Here is a 19,374-nt window from a genome sequence, read left to right on the forward strand (position 1 = left end):
ACAGGGAGAAGGGGTGTTTGGATGGGGAATCAGGAGAGGAGTTGGATGGAGCAGCGGAGGGCAGTCAGGGGACAGGGAAGGGGGTGGATGGGGTAGGGGTCCCGGGGTGGGCATCAAGGAACGCGGGGGGTTGGATGGGGCAGGAGTCCCGGGGGGGGGTGGGCCAAAAAGCGCTCAGGACGGGGGCGGTGGCTGAGCCCTGTGTCCCGCTGGGGGGGGGAGGCGAGCGCTCTGTGCCCGTGTCCCGCTTGGGGCAGTGGGGAGGGGCAGCAACACGCGCGGGCTCCGTGTCCCGCTTGGGGCCGGGGGGGGGGGGCGGGTGGAGGCGCGCGGCAGCGCGCGAGGGCTCCATCCCCGTGTCCCGCATTGCTGGCTCCTGTCGGCGGGCAAGCACGCCACCAGGAGCTGCCCCAGGAAGCGCCGCCACGCCAGCCTCGGGACTTTGTGTGCGTGGGGTTTAGAATCCCCCCGCGGGCCGCACAGTGAGCCCCCACAGGCTGCATGCGGCCTGCGAGCTGTATGTTGTGCAGGCCTGGTCTTGTGGCATACTCGCGACATGTCTGAAAAGCATAAGACGCCATCTGCGGATCATGGCCCCAGTAGTCTGTAGACCGGAGCGACCATAAACATCTGCTTTACAAATGAAGTCATTCCACTCTATGCCCAATATACAACGTTATAGTGGCCCAGTCCCAATGTTTCGCAACCGTACAGCAGTACAGAGAGGATACAGCTCGATTAGATCCTGAACTTGGTTGTCGTGCCGAGATGATGTTGATTCCGTATTCATTGTAAACGACCCATGGCAGCGGCTGCAATGCCACACTCAGGCACCTAAATAAATGGCCTGAACTTTCTCAAATGCTGAATACCAAGAACTTCTCACTCGAATCTGCCGAAGCCGTGGCTGTTCAGCTCCTCTGAAAATCAATCCACTCGTCTAGATGCCTGAATATGAATGTTAGTGCCAGACTTTGGACAGTGACATAGGAAGACATTGGCCTGAGCCTATGCATGGACTCTCATCCTACAATCCAGCCCCTCAACAGATACATCGCAGCTTCTGACTGTGAGCCATTCAGCTACAATGGGGAGGCCTAGATGCTGTAAGTGAATTAACATGTAATGATAGATAGACAGATAGATAGATAGTATAAGCTATTCTTTCTACCATCTGCCGTACGGATTTGCTCTGTAGGGCTTGCTGTCCCTGTTACTCATGGGTATTTATGTTGCAGAGCCCCACATGAGAGAGGGAAGGATTTCAGGCCCAAGGCCCAAGTGGGGCAGGAAGAAGCACACGCTCACCTCAGTTGCCTTCTTTGCTGAGGTAAGTTTTGTTGACTTGTTGAACTGAGATTGCAGAGCGTTGCTCAGTCCCATATTCTCACAACTGGCAGTGCCCCGTATGTATGTCTGGGGCACCTTGCATCCTCATTTCTTGACCTGTAAGTGGGGTGGCCTGGGGTTTATGTAAAAGGCAGGGATTGTGTTGAAACCATAATCATCCAGATACTTCTGAGGAAATCCCTCTGGAACAGTGGAAATAGCGCAGCATTCGGCCATCAGTCCCTCGGTAATTTCCCAGATTGTGACTGCGTTTGATTTCCCGTGAGACGTCTTGAAAACTGCTCTCTTTGTTGAGAGGCTGAACCTCTGAAAGTTCGCCCTGGAGAATGTAAGCATTGACAGGAGAGCCGTTGTGTTGATTCCCTAGGGCGCACTGTCCAGCACGCCGGCAGACAGACCCAGATCAGAAGGCCTGGACTTGGTACGTGAACGTAAGTAATATCCTTAGGTTAGTGCAGTGAGGAAGCAGAGGTCCCAGGGTGTGGGTCAAGGAGATGGCAATGGGGACGCAGAGGCCCTGTCATGGCACCAATGGGGTCTAATTTGTACTGTGTGCTTTGGTCATCCACTGTGTGATGATCCTCTTCTGTAATGGGCGCCATCGGCCTGTTGTAATGGCTCCAACACCACCCTCCTCCCAGCCTCAGGAGAGGGAGGTGTTCCCAAGGGACAGGGGGCATGGCTGCGGCATCCCCGAGGCTTCTCTGCTTTATGCTGGGGGCTGGCCCAGTGGCCAGATGGCCTCCAAGTTGGTGGGGGTGGTGCACAAAAGCGGCTTTCAGGCACATTCCCACGCAGCTGCCAGGATCTGCACTGAGCCTAGGATCTGCAGAACCATATCACAGGCTGGGCCTCAAGGCTGGCAGGTTGGCAGATGCTGCACTGAGCAGCAGAGTTACTCTGTATCCTGAGTCAGGAAGCTTTTCTGCTGCTTCGCTGATCAGAGGAGCCTGGTAGTTAAATGAGGCAGGAAGATACACCTGGTTAATGCAAAGACACAGATGGAGCCCTGGAAGCCCGTATTTCCTGGTGGTTAGTGAAAGAAGATCAGGCCAGGGCAATATGACTTGACAGTCCTCAGCAAGGACTCATCAGAGAGACCCTCAGATGTAAAGAGGGAGGAGGTGGGCGATATTGGGTACAAACTCCCCAGATCCAGTTCCTTAGTCCGGGATCTGAGTGAGGGTGAGACCAGCCCGTCAGTCAAAGGAAATAGTGGACAGTGAGATGGTTATAGGCTAAGCCTAGAGATGCAGGAATGAGTCCAACCCCTCTCTGTTCATGGTGGCCTGATCCAAACAAAGCTCACGGAAGTCAGTCTCTCTGTTGTCTTTAATGGGCTTTGGCCCAGGCCCATGGAGAAGAGAATGTGTTCTTTGAGCCCTACAAAGGACAGAGCAGAGACCATTTCCGTCATTAATAGTGTGATGATTGAGCTGGAATAAAGCTAATCCAGGGTTCCCCTTTCTCTGCTGTTGCTAAACTTCTTTTTCCCTTGTTGATCCCCCAACACACGAACTGCTGGGCACCGCCAAAGTCCACAAAGAGGAGAAAAGAGGGAGGAGCAGCATCCGCCTGCTAAAATTCATGGCTGAGGACGGACCAAGTAACCTTTGACCCTGACTAGCTCATTATGCGTTCCACAGGGGACCCTTATTACATAACAGTACAGTGATTGGCCAGCCCCAGGCTAGCAGGATAAACCCAGAGCACAGCAACCTCTGTCCTCATGACTGAAATGGGCTAGTGCCACTTGACTGGGCCATGCCTCCTTCACCTCTATTACGCAGCAGTAAGGGTGTGAATCACAGCAAGGAGATCAAAGCTCTGTAGAGCTAGAGACAAGCTCTCTCCTCGCCACCTTTCATATGGCAATTCTCACCCCTCCCCCACCCCCACCCTCACCCCTACCCCTACCCCTACCCTCCCACACACACACACACATTTACAGAGGAGACTCTAGACAAAATACAGCAAAGTGCAAAATAACTGGTCCCTGGACTGTGGGAGGAGAGTTATGGGCAGGGAGTGAGGGAGCTGACGGCAAGGAGAAGGCTCCGGGGGAGTGTGGTCACGGTGAACAGTGAGCCTATGGGAGTTATTCACATTCTCAGGAGGCCAGGACAATTGCTTAAAAGTAAGACAGGAAAGCTGGAGGCAAGACCACGTTAACCATGAAAGCAGGTTTGCCTGGCACGGGGACAGTCCAGCTCGCAGCGTAGTTCTCCTACAGTCGCTCTGGACTGACTCTGGCTCTTGTCCCCACTGAGTCTCCCACCCCAGCCACCATGCGCACATGAGCCCAGGGTGATTCTGAGGAGACCCCTATTTTCTGAACAACGGCTTCAGGAAGGACCTGGCTGGCTGGGAAAGCGCAGAGCACTACAGAGCCGGCTGGGCCCTTCATGTTTTTCAGCCTGTCAGCATATTGGATTCAGACTAATTCTCAGGCTGAACTCTATTTAGAACAGGTACCTTTGTTCCTTCCTGTGCTAACGTCACTCCGCTTTGGGGGAGAATAAGGACAGAGGCCTATTAGAGATCTGTAGAAAGCCCATCTGGGAGACAGATTCTTCCACAGCTGCTACTGTGAGATTCTGACAGCTTCCTCTGAACCATCGGGTGCTGGCTGCTGTCAGAGATGGGGTCCTGGACTGGATGGAACTCAAGTTTTGATTCAGTCTGCTAATGCCTATAGCTAGTCCTTCACTAGTCAGTACCAGGCTCCAAGAACCAGCTCCTCGGGTGGTGCAAATTGGCTTAGCGCTATGGACGGCAATGGAGCTCTGCAAATTCCCACCAGCTGAGGGTCTCTAGCCCTGCAGCATCAGTGACTCAGGACACTGGAGTGTGTTGGCTGAGGCTTTGAAATGATCATGGCAGTGAGAGATGGGCTCAGACTGGAAACCCCAAACCCAGCACTGGTGGACATGGGGACGCTGAGATCTGGATCCGGAGCCAGAGCTGAATGATGTGGCTTGGGGCAGTCGCTGATTACAATAACCCCTGGTGTGTAGCTAGGCTGTGTGCACTGCACACTGGGCTCCCAACTGCAGGATTTGACTAGTAGCCTTTGGAAAAAAAAAGTTTTGAGGTGCAGAAGGACAAGGAAAAATGTGACACCCTGTCCCAGACCCTGAGCTATTTCTGTGGTACAGGGGTCCCTTTACGAACACAGCAGCCATCTCCATACAGCAGCTAACAACAAAAAAAGCTTCCATGATCCTTAAATCCTGACCCTGTCCCTCTTCCATCCTGCGCTGTCCTTTATTACACAAAGGCCTTGTCTACACTTACGTCAGCACGTAGGGTGCGCGTAGCTACACGTGAAAGGCTGTGGTAGGGAGGGCAGCCAGGCTCAGCTTGGGGAGCTGCCGGTGCCATTCCGCACTGCCTCCCCCCACCAGAGCCTTTCCCCACTGGAATCTTTCACTGCTGTGGGGAAAGGCTCTGGCAGCGGGGAAGGGGCAGGACTCTACCCTACTAAATATAGCAGCGTAGACACGGGAGGCCCTGCATGGGCAGGTAGGGTGCATAGCCATAGGGTTCAAGCGTCCCTTTACTTGCCTTAGCCAGGCCTCACCATCTACACTGCTGTTACACCCGTGCTAGCAGGGTCGAAATAGCCCCAAGTGTAGACCTACCCAAAGCAACCACCTCTGTTCCTGGAGTCCTAATTGACTGCGCTTGAAGAGGCTTTGGGATTGCAAAGGAAGGCAGGGTCCAAGTTAACACCCTAGCCCAGCAGCAGCCCCTCTGGTGGGAATTCGTCCTGGGCTCACTGCAAGGAAACAGTTCCCCCTTAGTTAGGACTTTGTATTGTTCTTCCAAAAAAGTAAGGCAGAAACTAGTCATGTAAGCCACTCCCCACAGGGTGGTGCTGATGCTCTGCCTCCCCTACGTTTTTCTCCTCTTAGGTCCCTTTGCAGCGAATCAGATTATGGCCGGTCTCTGTGCCCATTGATGCAGTCTGAGTAGCAGGAGCCCTTCAGCCCCACGGTGACATGGGCTGTTATGTGTTTGAATGATTAATCCTTCCTCTTCCTATTCCAGGCCAGAAGGGCTGAGGTGCTGTTTCCCGAGGAGCTGTTCCAGGACTAGCGAGGTAAGCACAGACACGGGCCGTGCACTACAGCTCTAGGTACACCCAGGAGCGCCACCGGCGTTTTTGCCGCCCTAGGTGGCGGAAGGTCCCGCCCCCGAAATGCCGCCCCCGACAGGCGGCAGAAGGTCCCGCCCCCGAAATACCGACGACAACGGGGGCAGTCGAAGATCCGGCCGCCGCGGTCGCCGCCCCCCAAATGTTAGCGCCCAAGGCAACCGCCTAGGTTGCCTAATGGGTTGTGCCGGGCCTGGGTACACCCCTGTAACCCTAGAGGGGCAGGAAACGTGGTCCTTTCAGGTGGAAATGATGGTCGTTTTAATATGAGTGTCGAGTGTTTAGATGCAAGCTGGATGGATAGAAACAGAGAGTTTGGAAAATCAATATGTAGCTGAAGATCATTGCTTTTATTGTGTTTTTTTCCCCCTCTCATAGGAGCCTTTCCAAGCGTCACAGAAGGACGGGCCAGAGTTAACATGGCATCGAGTTGTTTGTTGCATAATAAAGCTGCTGCTGATTTCCAAGTGTGTGCGGCTAACTTTCCTCACTGCGCACTAGGCTGCGTGTAGCCATGTGACTGAGATGTCGGCCTTCTCTTTTCTGGGCACTGCACCTTTAATAGTAGAGGAATCTTGCTGGCTGCCAGCATCCTGGCTAGGGTTGCCAGGTGTCCGGTTTTCGACCAGAACACCCGCTCGAAAAGGGACCCTGGCGGCTCCGGTCAGCACTGCTGCCTGGGCTGTCAAAAGTCCGGTTGGCGTGGGGCTGGCAGGCTCCCTACCTGGCTCCGCGCGTCTCCCCGCAAGCAGCGACATGTCCCTCGGCTCCTAGATGGAGGGACGGCCACAGCCCCATGCACAGCCCCCACCCCGAGCGCTGGCTCCGCATCTCCCATTGCCTGGGAGCCGCGGCCAATGGGAGCTGCAGGGGTGGCACCTGAGGGTGGAGACAGCGTGCACAGCTGCCTGACTGCGCCTCCGCCTAGGAGCCAAGGGACATGTCGCCCTTTCCCTGGAACCGGCTGAGGTAAACACCACCCGGAGCCCGCACTCCAAAACCCCTCCTGCACCCCAACCCCCTGACCCAGCTCTGAGCCCCCTCCTGCACCCAAGCGTGGGGATTGGTCCTGCTTTGAGCAGGGGGTTGGACTAGATGACCTCCTGAGGTCTCTTCCAACCCCGATATTCTATGACTATGATTCCCTCCCAGAGTTTGCACCCCCCAACACCCCAACACCCTACCCCAGCCCTGAGCCTCCCCTGCACCCCAAGCCCCTCATCCCCAGCCCCACCCCAGAGCCCGCACCCCTAGCCGGAGCCCTCACCTCCCCCCCCACATTCCAACTGCCTGCCCCAGCACTGAACCCCTTCCCCCACCCGTCATCCCCGGCCCCACCCCAGAGCCCACACCCCCAGCTGGAGCCCTAACCACCTCCCGCACCCCAACCCCCTGCCTCAGCCCTGAACCCCATCCCGCACCCAAACTCTTTCCTGAAACCCACGCCCCATCCCCCTGCCGCAACTTGGACCCCCCTCCTGCACTCCAAACTCCTCGTCACCATCCCGGAGCCCACACCCCCAGCTGGAGCCCTCACCCTCACACCCCAACCTCCTGCCCCAGCCTGGATCCACCTCCCACACCCTGAACCCCTCATTTCTGGCCCCAGTCCAGAACCTGCACTCCCACCCCAAAGCCCATGTCCCCTCCCACACCCCAACCCCCTGCCTCAGCCCAGACCCCTCCCACACTCTGAACCTCTCATCCCTGGCCCCACCCCAGAGCCCACACCCCCAGCCAAAGCCCTCACCCCCTCCCACTCCCCAACCACCTGCCCCAGCCTGGATCCACCTCCCACACCCGGAACCCCTCATTTCTGGGCCCAGTCCAGAACCTGCACCCCCACCCCAAAGCCCATGTCCCCTCCCACACCCCAACCCCCTGCCTCAGCCCAGACCCCTCCCACACTCCGAACCTCTCATCCCTGGCCCCACCCCAGAGCCCACACCCCCAGCCAAAGCCCTCACCCCCTCCCACTCCCCAACCACCTGCCCCAGCCCGATGAAAATGAGGGAGTGGAGTGAGGGTGGAGGAGAGCGAGCGACAGAGGGCGGGGGGAATGGAGTGAGCGGGGCTGGGGCCTCGGAGACGGGGCGGGGCAGGGCCTCGGTGATGGGGTGGCAATGGAAGGGGCCTTGGAGAAGGGTTAGGGCAGGGGATGTTCGGTTTTGTGTGATTAGAAAGTCAGCAGCCCTAACGCTGACTTTCGGGGGCAGGGGGCAAAGCCGGGGGGCCTGCTGTAGTCTGATTAATGGCTGGAGTTCCAAGTGGTGCCTGTTGGCTCACAGTGGAGCAAGTTCAGCCTTTCCTTTCGAAAACTCAGCCGGGCATTTTGAAGGAGAATCTCAGCTTTCTTCTTCCTTTCTTTCAAGTGAGTCGCTCTAGATTTTATGGCTGTGGGTAAATACTTGAAAATGTGAACTCCAAAGGCTCAAAAATCAGAGAGCAAATCATTTATTGATTTATTAACCTCATGATTTGGGGGGACATGACCTGATTTTTTAACATGGGGTGTTGGCCCTACTGCCTCTGCGTCTAACCCTTGGCAGGGGGAAAGTTACTTCCTCCTCGTGGGTTGCCAATTTAGGTTGGACGTATTCCTGAAGGTTTCATAACATGACATAATCCTTAATTAAAGATTAATCTTGAATTCATGGAGACACCAAGCCAATCCTGGAGGCTTGGCAACCCTACCTGCAGCACAAGCCGCCTTCTCTCAAGAAGAAACACCTACAAGCAACGTCCCCCAGCTCTGCCCACTCTGTTTTCTTGCTCCATTTTATCATTCTGTCTTCATCACAAATCACCCTTTCCCCTGCCCTGTGGGTCATTCTATCTGTTCCTCTTCCTTGCGTGTCTCTCTCCCTCCATCTTTGTTCCTCGTTCTCTGGTCCCACCTGTTTCCTCCCTCCCTTGTTCTCTACCTCATCTTCTGCTTTGCCCACCCTTGATTCATCTCCTACCTAGAAATTTAGCCAGGAGAGTGGGGGTAACCCCCCAATTCTGGCAAAAAGTGGTGTGGGATCTTCAGCAACGAGCCCTGATTGGGATCTCAGTTTTACGGCTCCTCCGGCAGGTGGTCCAGCAGCAGAGCGCCCCCTAGCCCCACTGGCTCAGTATTGACACAAAGGACCTCCAGCTCCTGCATTCCAAGCAGTGCAGGCTGGAAGATTCATAGTTGGCCAGGGGGAAATCAGACCAAATCTGAGTGACATTTGATGAGGAGGTAAACAATCATGAGTTAAAAGGTCTTGCAAAAACAAATCCTCAGGTGCCCGCAGATGCTCCTACACATTGGCATTCTCTGACATCACGGCCTGCTCCTGTTCCTCCTCCTGGTCATGTGTAGATAAAAGCCTGAAACACTTGGAGAGCTTTAATTTTCTCTGCCCCATGCAGAGGTAACAGGATAAATGATCCACACCTCTGCTTACTTCTCTGTGCGGAAAACACACCTATTCTGTATTGCTCGAGCCACAGGGTGACTCATGGGAATGCAAACGTTCTCACTGACCTCCCGAGAGCCACATCAAACACGGAGCCATGGCAGGAAACAAACCTACCAGACTGTAGGTCACGGCAAGTTCGGCTCTGGACTGTATTTCACCTGCAAACTGTTAACAATACAGGCAGCTCCAGAGGGAGTGCCACCAAAACACCCCCGGTTCAGCTTTGTGTTGACAAGAGCAGCTAAGGACACGGACAATAACAGACCCAGAGCTAGGTTCTTGACACCACTGATTCCCTAGGGCATAGGTTTCTGGCCCTATGCCCAGTGCAATTCAAATCTGTTGTTGTTATTATTTATTTGGATTTCAGTAGGACCTAACGGCCCCAGTCCATTGTGCCAGGTGCTGTATATGTGCTTGTTATTTATATTACCAAATGATTTAGGCGCCCCAGTCATGGACTAGACCCCATTGTCCCAGGTGCTGCACAAACACAACACAAAAGACAATCCCTGCCATGAAGAGCTGACAATCTATCAATGGGATCAATTTTCACACTGTGCACAGTCTCTTCACAAGCGCACAGTCAACCTGTGGAACTCCTTGCCAGAGGATGTTGTGAAGGCCAAAACTATAACAGGGTTCAAAAAAGAACTAGATACATTCATGGAGGATTAGGGTTGCCACCTGGCCAGTCCACGTTCCGCCTTGTGTGTCCAGGTGCCATTTGACAAGACATGATATCTGGGTTTTTTGGATCTGGAGTGGAAGAGGTGGATCAGAGGGTGTGGTCTGGGAGAGAGGTTTATCTCACGGTGACACTAACACTTTTGACTGGCTGGCCAGGAAGTACCACCCCCTCATACCTGAGGACTTCCTGAAACAATCAGAAACACAGATGGACTGGGGCTGCAATTGCTCTCCAACAGTCCCACCTCTGGGACCCACTTCTGGGATTCACAGCATGGCAGTCAGCACGTCCCAGAGCGCATGTGGGTGTCCAGCGCCATGGGGCTGGAATTCCACTCTTGCCCATCATAAATGCCAGCTGCCGCTGGAGGGATTAGGAGCATTAGATCCCAGGCTGTGATTAGGTCGCTGACGTTCCTTTGTACAGACTAACACCTTTCACCTGGGATTCGGGGCAGGACTGCTAAGGGCGCAGCCGCAGAATGCGCCTGGTCCAGTGAAGCTGCATGCAGAAAAGAGCATCTGAGTGGCAAGGAATGGCTTAACTGGGCAGGGTAAGGACGCGACAGGTGAAGCCTCTGGTATGGCACTCGAGGTGTATATGTTCTGTATGCGGCTCCTCCAATACATTACGTAAAGAAGAACCCCATGGACTAGACAGTGCCATATAGGCACAACCCTGCGCAGGGTAAATCTACTGCCCATAGGAGTATGAGGCCCAAAGCTTGCAGAGCTCCCCAGCCTGGGCCCACGGCTGTGCCCCACAGGAGGGTGCAGGGTGCCCTCCCCTCTGCTGCTCACCAGCTTTGTCTCTCCACTCCAGTCCTTTCACCACGGTGGCCAGTGTCCACAAGGTACTAGCCGGGAGCAGACCCTGCATCCTCCAGCAGGCCTGTTTCAGGACGGCATCAATGTGCATTAGGTACCTTTAGTTCCCACCAGCGGGGTCTACACGGGCTGGCTAGAGTGCGACGTGCGAGTGCTGCACAACTCACACCCCCATAGAGCGGACTGCGGCGCCGTGTAGAGTCTCACGGGCTGGGGGTGGGGATAGGAGTCAGGGGACGGGAAACAGGGGGGGTTGGATAGGTGTGGGGTCCCAGGGGGCCTGTCAGGGGGCGGGAGTGTGGATAGGGGGCGGGGCAGTCAGGGGACTGGAAGCAGGGGGTTGGATAGGGGGCGGGGGTCCCGGGAGGGGGCGGTCAGGGGACAAGGAGAGGAGGGGTTGGATGGGTGGAGAGTTCTGAGGCGGGCAGTCAGGGGGTGGGAAGTGGGAGGGGGTGTATAGGGGGTGGGGGCCAGGCTGTTTGGGGAGGCAAAGCCTTCCCTACCCAGCCCTCCATATCATTTTGTAACCCCGATGTGGCCCTCGGGCCAAAAAGTTTGCCCACCCCTGGTGTAGCAGAACATCGTGGTGTGGTTATTAGTCAGCACATGGCAACGCCCTCTCTCCTTCCCTCGCATCACTGGTACCCCATGTCCCAGCACTCAGGGGTCACAAGAGCCGAGGGACGACCGACAGAGGGGGCTCAGCGCCTGCATTCGATCAGTGACCGGACAAAGGAAGGAACTGCCGAGCCCAGGCAGAGGTGGGACGCAGACAGTAGAGAAAGGGGAGGATGTCATGCAGCCACGGCTCCTGAGGACTTGTTCCCTCTGCTTCCCCTGCCCCAGAGCTCAGCACCATCTGCACCATGCGTCCAACGTGCATCCACCAGCATCAATGGGAATCTGTCCTTCTCCCAGGCTGGCTAACAGTTCAGCTCATCCCTTACACGCAGACCAGAGACAATAAACACAGCTTGGGCTAACCATGCCCTGGTCTTGCAACAGCTGGTCAGCTCCTACTTAAAGGCTGGCTAAAGACATACTCTTGCCAAATAATCCATTTCACTGGATCCCATAAGTATTTAATGATGGTATTTTATTACAGATCACCTGGCGGGACTGGCCCAAGGAGGCACTACAGGAATTCACAGGGCCTCATAATGCATTAACCAATGAGACGAATTACAGCATATTAAGGTCCATTTACAAATACAGCAGCAATGTCTATTATTAACGTAACAAGCCCCTAATAAGCAGCGACAGGTCAGTCCTGTTAGAAACAGGGGCAGGCAAACCCTGGATCTGGATTTTGCATTTGGCCGGGAGGTTCCAGCTGCAAACAGCAGCCCCATTGCTGGAGCAGGAGATTAGGCCTCAGTTTGCCCCTGACTCTGGTCCCATTGCCAAGGAAGGGAACCGAGCTGGCCCATAAGTTGTAAACATGTGCAGGGCCCCCAAGCCGCCCTTACGCTTAAGGTCCTCTCTGATCAATGCACTCACAGGGAGACAGACCCATCCACAGCAAGTGTCACTAATTATACTAGCGAATGCCCCTGCCCCGCCTGTTTGCTGAGGTGACACATCACATCTCTTTTACAAAGCGAGACCCAGGCACAAAGAGACACTTGCCGCAGGTCAGAGACAGGGCATGGCCATGGCACCCAGGAGCACTATGGTAGCAACAGACCTTCTCCACATCGCCGTCACCAGGGTCAACGTCCTTTGTTTGTCTTGACTCAGCTGCCTTTAGAAGCACGTGTCCCACCCTGCCAAGGAACTGCCCCGCAGCAGCGCCGGTCAGATGGGCTCAGCTGAGCCCCCTTGGCGGTCTACGGCACTCGAGAGATGAAGGAGCGAAGCAGCAGGGGAGCAGTAGGGGGTTGCCAGGGGAGATGATCCACTCCAGGAAGTTTCACACCATCTGCATAATGAAGAGGCTGGAGAAGCCCTGGCCCAGGGGCTCCTATTCTAGTTTGGTAGCAATATTATTGCTTCCTGCGGGCTGCTGGCTTGCACCGACCCTGCAGGGAGGGAGCATTTGCCACAGTACCAGCTAACCCCTAATCTCTTTTGAAAAGCTCCATGTAAAAGGTCACTTCTCCCTGGCCAGCCTTCAGAGATGGGCAGAAGAGACCTTGGTTTAACATCTCATCGGAAGCATGCCGTCTCTAAGGGCTTGTCTACACGGGGAAACTTACTGGTATAATCATACTCTACAGTTATACCCGTGAGCCATTTTTAAAAGACTCGCGCTGGTGAAAGGGGTCATACGGCCCCTTCTGTAGATGGACACTTGCTGCCGACAATAGAGGCAGTAGTAGAGCAACAATCCTTACACCATCCACCTGTAACCCCAGAACAAACTCGGCCCTGGACCTGCCGTGGCTGGGAGAGGGGCAGCCCAAACCCAGTCCCGGCTCAGACCTGCCGCGGCCAGGGGGGGCACCTATCCCACGGCCCCAGCCCCGGAGCTGCGGCGGGGAGAGGCGCCTCTCCCCACAGCCCAGGTGCTGCAGTGGGGAGAGAGAGCTGGGGGGAGTTCTCTCTCCTCGCCGTAGCCCTGGAGCACCCTTCTGCACCCAAAACCCCTCATCCCCGGTCCCACCCCAGAGTCCATACCCCCAGATGGAGTCTCCATCTCCTGCACCCAACCCTCTGCCCCAGCCCTGAGCCCCTCATTCCTGGCCCCACCTCACAGCCCGCACCCCCAACCCACAGCCCTCACGCCCCAGCATCCCAACCCTCTGCCCCAGCCCGTAGCCCCCTCCTAAACTCCAAACCCCTTGGCCCCACCCCCACCAGATAAATTTTGTTATGTGCACCTATATGAAGATGATGTGTTACACATCACCTCCATATTCGTGCATGTAACAAAATTCATTCCGCACATGGGTGGGAAAAATGGGAGGGAATGCTGGCCCTGTGTATAGAACCAATGTGGAGTTTGTGCCTGGCTCATAACAGCCTGAGGTTGGTACTCGAGCTCTTAAGACACCGCAGGACAGCTTGACACAGAGGCCACAGGCTCAAGCCCTGCTGCTGCTCACATGCTCAGGGTATCACGTGATAAGTGGTGGCCCTTACAGGAAGCTCAGCTGGGCAGAGCTCTCAGCTCAGGATGAGTGTCCCCAGAGGGGGAGGTCTCTTAGCTCAAAGCCAGAGGCAATGTCAGAATTCTCTGGGGTCCAGCCGCTAGAGAGAGAGAGCCACACTCAGTGGTTTGAGCATTACCCCCCTAAACTCAGGGTTGTGAGTTCAATCCTTGAGGGGGGCCACTTAGGGATTGGGGGCAAAAATCAGTACTTGGTCCTGCTAGTGAAGGCAGGGGGCTGGACTCAATGACCTTTCGCGGTCCCTTCCAGCTCTGTGAGATAGGTATATCTCCATATATTATTATATTACTAAGCAAGCATGGACTGATGACATACTCATGTGCCCCAGCCACACCCTAGAGGAACCACCAATCTCCCCACTGGGGGAAAGAGGACCAAGTTAGCCCCTGACTTCTTGGGGTGGTTGTTGTGGCCTAGACCAAGGCCAAGTTTATTTCATAGCTGGCTGAGTAAGGCATCAGATGGTAACAACCATCAGCCAACTCCCAACACAGGCTGGGTTTGAACTGCTGCCCTAGAGCTGGGAGGAGCTGCAATTCATGACCAATCCCACAAGCTAATGAGTTCCCAGCTACACCTCTCTGAAAGGACAACAAGGCTCTGTAGTGACAACAGGGCTGGTGCACCTGAGCTTCCTGCCCGGGCCAGACACTGGCTTCTGCAGCTCTCCCAACAAAGGAAAGGATAATTGTCCCTATTATTCAGGGTCCTGCCTGGGGGCGGAGTTGAATACCTGCCCATGTCTCTCATGAATGCAGCAATTGTTCTGTCAGAAGGTAAACTGATATCTTGGGATGTCAACGGCTTAGTCACCTGCTAAGGAGCTGTATCTATACACTTGTCAGGCCTATTGTTGCAATCCCCTTTCTAATGCCTCAGTCAAAGTGAGGCCTGGTCTACACTACAGGGGTAGGTCACCGTAAGCTGCCTTGCGTCCACCGAGCTGTGGAAGTGTCTTCACTTAAATTCGGCTCCCGTTGATGTAAAGTGCCTCCCTACACCGATTTAGTAATGTCACCTCCCCGAGTGGTGTAGAGTCATGGTCAATGTCATTAGGTCGACACAGTGTCAGCGTAGAGCTGCCTAGGAAGGAGTACTGCGGAAAGGGATCTGGGCGTCAGAGTGGATCACAAGCTGAGTCAACAGTGTAACACTGTTGCAAAAAAAGCAAACATCATTCTGGGATGTATTAGCAGAAGTGTTGTAAGCAAGACACGAGAAGTAATTATTCCGCTCTGATTAGGCCTCAACTGGAGTATTGTGTCCAGTTCTGAGCACCACATTTCAGGAAGGATGTGGACAAATTGGAAAGAGTCCAGAGAAGAGGAACAAAAATGATTAAAGGTCTAGAAAACATGACCTATGATGGAAGATTGGAAAAATTGGGTTTGTTTAATCTGGAAAAGAGAAGACTGAAGCAATGGGCTTAAATTGCAGAAACGGCAGTTTAGGTTGGATATTAGGAAAAACTTCCTAACTGTCAGGGTGGTTAAGCAAATTGCCTAGTGAGGCTGTGGAATCTCCATCATTGGAGATTTTTAAGAGCAGGTTAGACAAACACCTGTCAGGAATGGTCTAGATAATTAGTCCTGCCACGAGTGCAGGGGATGGACTAGATGACCTCTCGAGGTCCCTTCCAGTTCTGTGATTCTTCAGGTCTTGGAAAAGTTTACAGGGAGAAATCATTAGCTGGCTGCAGGGTACAGGATAAAAACCCGATCGGATGTCCTGCTCTTCTTTGCATGGAACCATTTCAACTAAATGTTTGCTCGCTTCATCTTGAAAGCCCTTATTTCAGTGGATCTTGAATCTCCTACTTCATATGAACAGCCATAGTGGGCCAGACCAATGGTCTATCTAGCCCAGTGTCTTGCCTCTGACAGTGGCCAGTGCCAGGAATGAACAGAACAGGGCAATTATTGAGTGATCCATTCCCTGTTGTCCAGTCTCAGCTTCTGGCACTTGGACGTTTAGGGACATCCAGAACATGGGGTTGCATCCCTGATCATCTTGGCTAATAGCCATTGATGGGCCTATCCTCCAGGAACTTCTTTAATTCTTTTTTTAACCCAATTATACTTTTGGCCTTTACAATGTGCCCTGGAGGGAAGGAAAGGGGCTTTCAGAGGATGGATCTACGAGAGAGTTGTGGGTCCCACTTGACATAAGTAATAAAACATGGGGGAAGCCTTATTTCTTGGGAGACAGGATTAGGGAGGTAAATGAATCAGCAGTCTGGAAACAGAACATCTGGACTAGCTAAGATAAGGGGGTCACCCAGGAAACCATTTATAATGGGCAAGATAATGGATAAGCTAAGCCTGGAACATAAGATGGGGTACAGAGTAAGTTGCGTATGCACAGTCTCGGGAGCCCATCCGCAGGCCCCTGGGGCTGCACGCACGTTCCCAACCCCACATCATATTTACCCTTATGCCCAGCTTAGGGGGCCAGAGCAGAAAGGAGAGCCTGCCCCTAAGGTCCAGGCCTATGCCCATGGCAGTCACGGGGGTTGGCACTAATGACAGTGGGGACGCAGGAAAGTCCCATGCCCAAGAGCAATCGGAATAAGTAGGACTCATGTCACTCAGCTGATCACTTATCACTGCTGAGCCGTGAGAGGAAGTGACCACCCCTCCCCTCCAGCCTCGGCACCTACTTAGAGCCCTGCGCGGGACTAGTATAGAGCACTGCAGCGGGATTAAACAAAGTCCCACGCAGGGCTCTGCACCAGCCCTTCTCAGCCCAGTGCGACCTTCGCGCTTCACCTGGGAGTGGAGTATTGACTTCATGTTCGTACACAGCACCAGGGCCTGGCAACAAGGGAGGCAAGAGGTGAGAAGCCAGTTACGCAGCTTTATTGTACTCAGCCCTGCCCACAGCATCTCTGGTGCTCTGCGCGCCCCACGTGCTCACTGGCTCAGCCGACGATGGGCGGGGGGGGGGGGGAGCGTATTTAAGGGACTCATGGTCTGTTCTGTCAGCACATTTGAGCTGGACCGGCGACAGCAGCCACAGGGAGCGGCGTCTGTGTAACCGTCTCGTGCTGGTATCGTAGGCAGTTTTGTTTCGTAGCTGTAGTCTGCTTGCTAGGCTTGAAATAGTATTGCTCCTTGCAACACTTTCCCCAGCCATGGTGTGAATGTGTGTGTCTCAGTGTGGGAGTCTGTGAGTGTGGGTGTGGGTGTGTGGGGGGGTATGTGTGAGGGTGCATGCACCTGATACAATTATATAATTTAAAGATTCAAACGAAGGCAGTACAAGTGCTAATTGTATTGGAAGTTTGGAAGTTGCTGTTTTTAGCAAAGGGCGGGGGTGGGGGGAATTTTTTTTTAATTTTGAGGCAAATAAAATAGTTTTGTTTGATTTTGGGGTGTTTTTTAATATGTAACCCTTCTGTCCATCTAAGTTGGCAGCAACAAGGGCCGGGTTCTGTATCTAGGGGTTCTGCTTCAATAACGCAATGCAAAACCGGCTCGAGCCCCCACCCAGTGACCTGGGACAATTACATACCACCCCCTGGGTGCCTCTAAGAGGCAATACTTCCCCTCTCGCAAGCACGGAGTCTGAGTGTAACAGAAAATGTTTAATAACATGAGGTAAACGACATCAGCATTAAATTGGAAAAAACACTACAAACAGGATTCATAACACAAACCATGAGCAAAAAAAACCCACCCCAGCAAGTTGGCCTGTGTCCTTTCCCTTGGGTTCTTGAAACCAGCAACCCAAGGATCACCAAAGTCCCAAAAGTCCAACAACCCCCCAAAGTCTCTGTCCCTGGTCAGTGCAGCCCCAGAGTTCGGGGGGGGGGCACACAGGGCGTTAAGGGGCACCTTACGTGATCCAAGGCCGACGGGGTTCCGCCGCAGCCTTCACCACGAGCCGCTCCACTCCACCAGCTGCCCCGTGAGCTGCTCCCGCCGTCCCACGAACTGCTCTGGCAGCTGCTCCACTCTGCTCACCGACCTGTGAGCCGCTCAGCTCTGCTCCACTTCAGCCGTCCCTTGGGCCGCTCCCACAAGGCTCCGCTCTGCTCTGCTCTGCTCGCTGCTCCTCAAGCCACTCTGCTCCGCTCCACTCACCGACCTGTGAGTCGCTCAGCTCCACTCCAACCGTCCCGCAAGGCTCCACTCTGCTAGTTGCTCTGCCAGCCGCTTAGCATTATAGCTTCAGGCTCCCCCACTAGTTAACAGCCTCAGTGATCTCACCTTTTTTGTGATTTCAGCTCTTAGCAATTTCAGCTCATAGTAGGGGCGCCCCAGTGCTAGTGCACCATTGGCCCAAAGTGAATTCAGTTCAGCAGTCTGTAACTAGACTTCTAATGGAATCAAAGTTAGCTCTGATATTCAACAGTGGAGAGAGAAGGTAGTGCAATTGGTGTTTCAACCCCCTCAGAGAGGGACCCACACCATCAAATTCAAATACAAATAACTGTCCCCATCCTCTATTCACTGGGTTTTGTAACCCATGCCCCTTTCAAGCAAGTGCTACTTAGGTAATGGTGAAGGACTCACTCAGTCCTTCTGTCATACAACAGTTCCACTGCCCTTGATTCACAGAATCAGGGTAACAAAACTTTATTCTTCCTGCCCCAATAACAGAGAAGACTGGGGATCCCACACCAGCCAAAGTAACCACTTTGAGTTGCTGTTGTTTCATGCCAGGCGAGTGGGTGTGCCTATGCAAACAAGATCAGCCCCTGGAGTTCTTTTCCACACTCGCCATAATTCACCACCAGATGTCAGGGTAGAGCTCATCCTGACTCTGCTTACAAATAAAAGCAAAGGAAATTGGGAAATGGGGGGCACCTAGATGCCATTCATGCACCCGAGGAGTTGGCGTTGCCCCCTTTGTGTCCCTAGCCCAGTGGTTAGGGTACCCACCTGGGAGACTTGCATTTGTTGTGGGTTTGCACCGGGTCTCTCCCATCCCAGGTAGGGGCCGTAACCCAAAGACTACTGGGCATAAGGGGACACCAGCCTGCCTCACTTTTGTGAAAGGCACCTCGGTCGCCTTGTCAACGGAGATCAAAAAATCAAATGCTTTTGTTTTGCACATGTCCAAATGAACCGTATCGACATTTCCAAGATGTTTTTTTCATCCGGAACAATTAGTCAGAATCAACAAATTCACTAAGGTTCCCGTCAACTGGAATCTGCATTTTTCAATGGAAAAACAGTTTTGGCTAAAACATTTTGCCCAGCTCTAGGCCTGAGATCCGTACATGCTACAGCTACTGAAATCAAAGGCAGCTGCATGCACAGAGGGGCTTAAACGAAACGAAAAATGGTGGAACTTTGCCACTTTCCCTTTATTCCCACAGCTCATATGTTCGATCCCTTTCTCCCAGCCTTTGTCTGTCTAGTCTGTTTAGACTCTAAACTCTTTGGGGCATGGTCTCTTAGACTGGGACTGTGCAGTGCCTGGCACGGGCGGGGCACTCTTGGCTGGTGCCTGGGCACTGCTGAAATGCCAAATGACAATCATATCTCACCTATTCCATGTCTACAGCAGCAGAACCATTTCTGCCAGAGCCAGCCATGCAGTCAGATTTCTGAGATTAGATCAGAGGGGCGTTGGAGTGACAGTGGCCCCGGGGCGGTGCCATGTATGTACCAACCAGTGCCCACGGCTGTGCACAAACCACAATCTAGCCCAGAGCTGCTGGCTGTGGCGAGGCCGGTCTGGAGACAGCAGGGCTGCTAGCTGCTGCGCTGCAAGGAGCCTGGGGCACATGCTGCAAACGGGCAATAGGAATGCCAGGCTGGCAGAGTGCGGTGGG

At 53.9% G+C, this 19,374-nt stretch overlaps 1 protein-coding gene and 1 long non-coding RNA gene across 4 annotated transcripts in view; both read left to right on the forward strand.

The window, feature by feature from the left end:
* LOC135972145 (microtubule-associated protein 2-like) overlaps positions 1 to 19,374 on the forward strand; it is a 957,474-nt gene that overhangs the window by 479,420 nt on the left and 458,680 nt on the right. The window lies entirely within an intron of this gene.
* On the forward strand, positions 445 to 5,188 carry LOC135974221 (uncharacterized). The gene is made up of 3 exons (XR_010591444.1): positions 445 to 1,106; positions 1,239 to 1,330; positions 1,718 to 5,188. It is a non-coding gene; the product is annotated as an uncharacterized LOC135974221 (long non-coding RNA).

This window comes from Chrysemys picta, chromosome 11 (genome assembly GCF_011386835.1).
Source record: "Chrysemys picta bellii isolate R12L10 chromosome 11, ASM1138683v2, whole genome shotgun sequence".
Taxonomy (NCBI): Eukaryota; Metazoa; Chordata; order Testudines; family Emydidae; genus Chrysemys; species Chrysemys picta.